This window comes from Saimiri boliviensis, chromosome 17, assembly GCF_048565385.1.
Source record: "Saimiri boliviensis isolate mSaiBol1 chromosome 17, mSaiBol1.pri, whole genome shotgun sequence".
Classification (NCBI taxonomy): Eukaryota; Metazoa; Chordata; class Mammalia; order Primates; family Cebidae; genus Saimiri; species Saimiri boliviensis.
In genome coordinates, this window is record NC_133465.1 from 31198386 (window position 1) to 31204385 (window position 6000).

A 6000-nucleotide genomic window follows, 5' to 3' on the forward strand; every position below is an offset into this window, starting at 1 on the left:
CACCGTGCCCGGCCATGATACTTTTTTTTTTTAACATTTCTTTTAATTTTTTTATTTTTTTAAATAAAAGGGTTTCACCATGTTGGCCAGGCTGGTCTTGAACTCCTGACCTCAGTTGATCCGCCTGCCTCGGCCTCCCAAAGTGCTGAGATTACAGGCGTGAGCCACCACCTCCGGCTTTTTTTAACATTTCTTATCCAAAACTGTTTGCAGAAGGCAGAAGAATTATCTCTGACCTTTCAGCACACACATCCCTCTGGGTCATTCTCTGTCTCCATGCTGTGGGCTGGCTTATCTTTCTACCTCCTCTTCTCTACTCACTTTTTTTTTTTTTGAGACGGAGTTTCACTTTTGTTACCCAGGCTGAAGTACAATGGCGCCATCTCGGCTCACCACAACCTCCGCCTCCTGGGTTCAGGCAATTCTCCTGCCTCAGCCTCCTGAGTAGCTGGGATTACAGGCACGCACCACCATGCCCAGCTAATTTTTTGTATTTTTAGTAGAGACGGGGGTTTCACCATGTTGACCAGGATGGTCTCGATCTCTTGACCTCATGATCCACCCGCCTCGGCCTCCCAAAGTGCTGGGATTACAGGCTTGAGCCACCACGCCTGGCCTCTACTCACTTTTAAGGCTTTGCTCTTGGAGTCTGAGATCTTCTTCTTCGTGTGTGTGTGTGTGTGTGTGTGTGTGTGTGTGTGTGTGTGTGTGTTTTTGACAACCTCCACCTCCCTGGGCTCAGATGATCCTGCCACCTCAGCCCCCTGAGTAGCTGGGACTACAGACATGTGCCACCACACTGGACTAATTTTTTTGTATTTTGTAGAGATGGGTTTTTGCCTTGTTGCACATTATAATTTACCCACCTTGGCCTCCCAAAGTGCCAGGATTACAGGTGTGAGCCACTGAACCAGGCTGTAGCTTCAGATCTTTCATGAAGCCTTTCTCTGACACAAGTCCCTCTGGATCTCTCTCTCCCCTGAAGAATTTAGACAGTCAACATCTGCAATACTTATTTGAAACATGTGAAGCTGTGAAAAACTTTCTAGTTGTCTGACCTTGGGCACTTGACACTTGAGCTTTTTTCCTCATCTGTACAATGGGGATAATAACACCTATTTTGCAGTAGAAGGTAATATTGAGAAAATTAACTAAGGCCATGTATTATTTTATGAAACATCTAGCACAATGCCTGACAGAGTAGCCACTTGGGATAGGCAGTTTTCTTCCTCCCTTTTTTTTTAAGAGATGGGGTCTCATGGCCAGGCTCGGTGGCTCAGGCCTGTAATCCCAATACTCTGGGAGGCTGAGGCTGGTGGATCACCTGAGGTCAGGAATTCAAGACCAGCCTGGCCAACACGGTGAAACCCTATCTCTTAAAAAAAAAAAAAAAGGCAGATGGGGTCTCCCTATGTTGCCCAGGCTGTTCTCAAATCCTTGTGCTGAAGCAATCCTCCTGCCTTGGCCTCCCAGTGTTGGAATTACTAGTATGAGCCAAAACACCTGGCCTCTTTCCTCATTTCTGTGCATTGCTTACTTGTCATTATTTTCCCGATATCTCTATTTCCAGTGCTCTTCTGTCTGGGGAGCTGGTTGGGGAGATGAGATGTGATACTTAAATCTTACTAGTAAATCGTAAAATGCTTCTTCCATCTTCCTTCATCTATTTTTCTGAGCCCCTACAGGCCCTCCATGAGCCTTGTGACAGGAGAGAAAGTCATCAATGTCAAAGTGAAGGTAGAGGTTGGATAGGAGAGAGTGGGAGCAAGGCTGCAAACCTCATAGGCGTTTGGTATTGCTGAAGGACAAGTGCATGTTCAGGATCAGCTACCGGAAGGCATAACAAGAGAAGACCGACAAGACCGTGGAAGGATCAGTCAGGGAGCCAATACCAGGGAGATAGAGACAGGACATGGCAACGAGCTGGGGACTGGGTGAGGCCAGACAAATCGAAGTTCATGTACCACCTGATCCTTTTTCCCCTACAGCTGGCCTCTTTCCATCCTAACAACACAAGCTCTGAGCCCCAGGAGAGTTCCCTCTGCACGTATCTGAGGATGCTGGCCTCATCTTAACCCGCTCCATTTATCAGTCTCTGGATAGGATATTTATCCCAGCTCCAAACCCCAGGACCAAACCTCAGCCCTGACCCATGTCCTTGGCCATGCGATTCAGTCAATGTTCCAAACTTCCCTTCTTCCCAGATGAGTGGTGAACTTTTTATCTTAAAGTTAGTAAAAAAAAGAAAGTTTTCAAATAGATTACAAAATCGTTATGCTCTACATTTGTCGGTGCCTTTTATTACTTTGACTTAAGCCTTAATAAATGAAAGTATAACTCACATGCACTGGACACAGCCGTAAAATGAGGAATGTTTCATAACGTTTTACAGACAATGTTCTGTGGATGTATTTTCAGCTGAGAATCCAAATACAAGATACTTTTCATCAAAAGGGCAGCAATGAACCATATACAAAATTGCCATCTATCCACTCTAATACACCATGTTAACAGAGCTCAGCCTGCAGGGCAGAATAAAGGTTGTCCTTGCTGAAAGTCCTGAGAGACAGTGATCCCGGATTAGAGAGCCACAGCCTTAATAGCTATTGCTAGAGTTAACAGGTGAAACCAAATTATCCAGGACTACAATGAGCATTGTTTGGGCAAAGACTAAGACAGTGGTGGTTTCCAGACCATGCTGCACGGAATCACCTGAGGATCTTAAAAAAATCACCTGATGCCTGATTTCAGTGGTATGCTGGTAAATATTTTAACAATTGGCTGTTCAGAAAGAAAGGAAAGCCCTGATTTATAACTGATATCCATGACATAAAAACTTCCATCATGGTTAATTTCAAACTGCTAGTATGACATCATTGAGACAGAATTGGGAAGAGATGCACGAAATAGGTTCTCCAGAGCCAGGTAGCAGCTGGCTTTAGCACATCACTGCCTGGTCACCCCTGGAAACAACTGCATAGGTATGGGATGTGACCTAGGTATCGGGATCTTCAAAAGCCCCCCAGTAGATTTCTAATATGCAGCAAAGTTGGGAACCACTGACCTTGTAATAACGTCCCAGAAGCCAGAAACTGGCCATTTGATTGCCTTCCAGTGACAGCTGGGTCGTAACAACTGCCTCCTCAAGTACACTTTCTTCCCCCAGCAAGACTCCATGGAAAACTAAATCGTCAGCAGAAGGTTGCTTGGTGGGCTGCTCTCAGAGCATGCGGCAGGGGGTGGGAGGTCCTGGAGGGGAGGCGGTGGGAGATCTGAAAAGCTAGGGTCAATGTGTCAATGTAATTGTCCACTGGAAATTCCTGGGGGTGCTAGAAACACTGATAAATTCCTGCTCCAAGACATTCCTCCAGGGATGTCATTATCCTTCCATTAAAACTGTCTTTATTCTGACCGGTGGCAAGTGACTGATTTGCTTAATTCTTAATCGCTATATCTTCAGCTCTGCTGACTGAGCTCTAGCCATTTGGGTTGAAGTGTCTCTGAGACTGCAGGGCAGGTAGGGGAGGAATGACTTTTTCCTGCAGAGGACTGGCTGGGCCCCACCTCTGGGTTACTGCAGTTCCTCTGCTTATGTCTGTCATGGTACTTGTCACCTGGCCTTGCAGATGTTTACTCATCTGTTGCGTTTAATGCTCTATGAGCTCCCCAAGGGCAGAGACTGGGATCCTATTTTGCTAGGTGTCCCCAGTGCCCAGTGTTGGTTTAAGCTGAGCTCTTCCATCCATTAGAAAGTATTTTAAATTTACTTTTAGAAACACAAGTAGGCCGAGTGCGGTGGCTCACGCTTATAATCCCAGTACTTTGGGAGGCTGAGGCAGGAGGATTATTGAGCCCAGGAGTTTGAGACCAGCCTGGCAACATGGCAAGACCTTGTCTCTACAAATACTAATAAAAACAAAATTAGCTGGGCATGGCAGCGGGCACCTGTAGTCTCAGCTACTCTGCTACTCTTGAGGCTGAGGCAAGAGAATAGATTGAGCCAGCTGGGCGCAGTGGCTCACGCCTGTAATCCCAGCACTTTGGGAGGCTGAGGTGGGCAGATCACCTGAGGTCAGGAGTTCGAGACCAGCCTGACCAATATGGTGAAACCCCATCTTAAAAAAAAGAAAAGAAAAGGGCTGGGCTTGGTGGCTCACGCCTGTAATCCAAGCACTTTGGAGGCCAAGGCAGACAGATCACCTGAGGTCGGGAGTTCAAGACCAGCCTGACCAACATGGTGAAACCCTGTCTTTAAAAAAAAAAAAAAAAAAAAAAAGAGGCCGGGCGCGGTGGCTCACGCCTATAATCCCAGCACTTTGGGAGGCCGAGGCAGGTGGATCACGAGGTCAAGAGATCAAGACCATCCTGGTCAACATGATGAAACCCCGTCTCTACTAAAAATACAAAAAAAAAAAAAAAAAATAGCTGGGCATGGTGGCGTGTGCCTGTAATCCCAGCTACTCAGGAGGCTGAGGCAGGAGAATCGCCTGAACCCAGGAGGTGGAGGTTGCGGTGAGCCGAGATCGTACCATTGCACTCCAGCCTGGGTAACAAGAGTGAAACTCCATCTCCAAAAAAAAAAAAAAAAAAAAGAGAATAGCTTGAGCCAAGGAGGTCAAGGCTGCAGTGAGCTGTGATTGCTCCACTGCACTCCAGCCTGCATGACAGAGCAAGACCCTGTCTCAAATAAAATAAAATCACAAGTAATTCATGAATAGATTCTTGGTTTTAAAAATTCAAAGTTTACAGCCAGGCGCAGTGGTTCACACCTATAATCCCAGCATTTTGGGAGGCCAAGGCAGGTGAATCACAAGGTCAGGAGTTCGAAACCAGACTGACCAACATGGTGAAACCCTGTCAGTACTAAAAAATACAAAAACTAGCGAGGCATGGTGGCATGTGCCTGTAATCCCAGCTATTTGAGAGGCTGAGGCAGGAGAATTGCTTGAACCTGGGAGGTGGAGGTTGGAGTGAGTGGAGATCATGCCATTGCACTCCAGCCTGGGCAACAGAGGGAGATTCCATCTCAAAAAAAAAAAAAAAAAAAAAAAAAATTCAAAGATTATTATTTAAGCAAACTTTCCCTTCACCCTTTTACTCAGTCTTACTCTCCTCAGAGCTAACCAATATTATCAATGTGTGCATTCCAACCGGACGATTTTATGTGTATTTGCAGACATACATGCACATTTTAAACTGTATAGTTCTTGGCTGGGTGCTGTGGCTCACACCTGTAATCCTAGCACTTTGGGAGGTGGACAGATTGAGGTGGGCAGATTGCTGGAGCTCAGGAATCCTAGACCAGTCTGGTCAACATGATGAAACAACATCTCTACAAAAAATACAAAAATTAGCTGAGTGTGGTGCCACATACCTGTAGTTCCTGTTACTTGGTAGGCTGAGGCACGAGAATCACTTGAACCTAGGAGGTGGAGGTTCCAGTGGGCTGATATTGCACCACTGTACTCCAGCCTGGATGATAGAGTAAGACTCTGTCTCAAAATACATATATGTATGTATATATATATATGATTCTATTTTGTGTGTTTTCAAAATATATGCTGCCATACTACACATACAGTTCTATAAAATGCTTTTTCACTTAGCAATATGTTATGATGATCTTTTCATAATAATCTATTTATTAAATGTGCTTTGTTCTTTCACAATGCTGAATTTGAAAGGTGACCTTGAGACAGGATTTAAGTGCAATTATTTTATGTGGGAGGTGATCCCAGAAAATAGGATAAAGGTGAAGTGAGACAGGGAAGAAAAGGAAGCCAATAAAGGGTGTTCTTTCAAGCAAGTCCTCACTGTACATAAAACCAGAGCTTAACTTCATGGAAAAACTGGGAGCCAATGTACTACGCAACTGTTCAACGCTTCTACCTAAAGAGAGCTGGAGCATTTATCCACTGACTTCCATCTGCCATTGATTGAAGGCTACTTCAGAGGCACATTGACTCAGGGACTTTTGGCCTGCCATGTACCTGGGCAAAG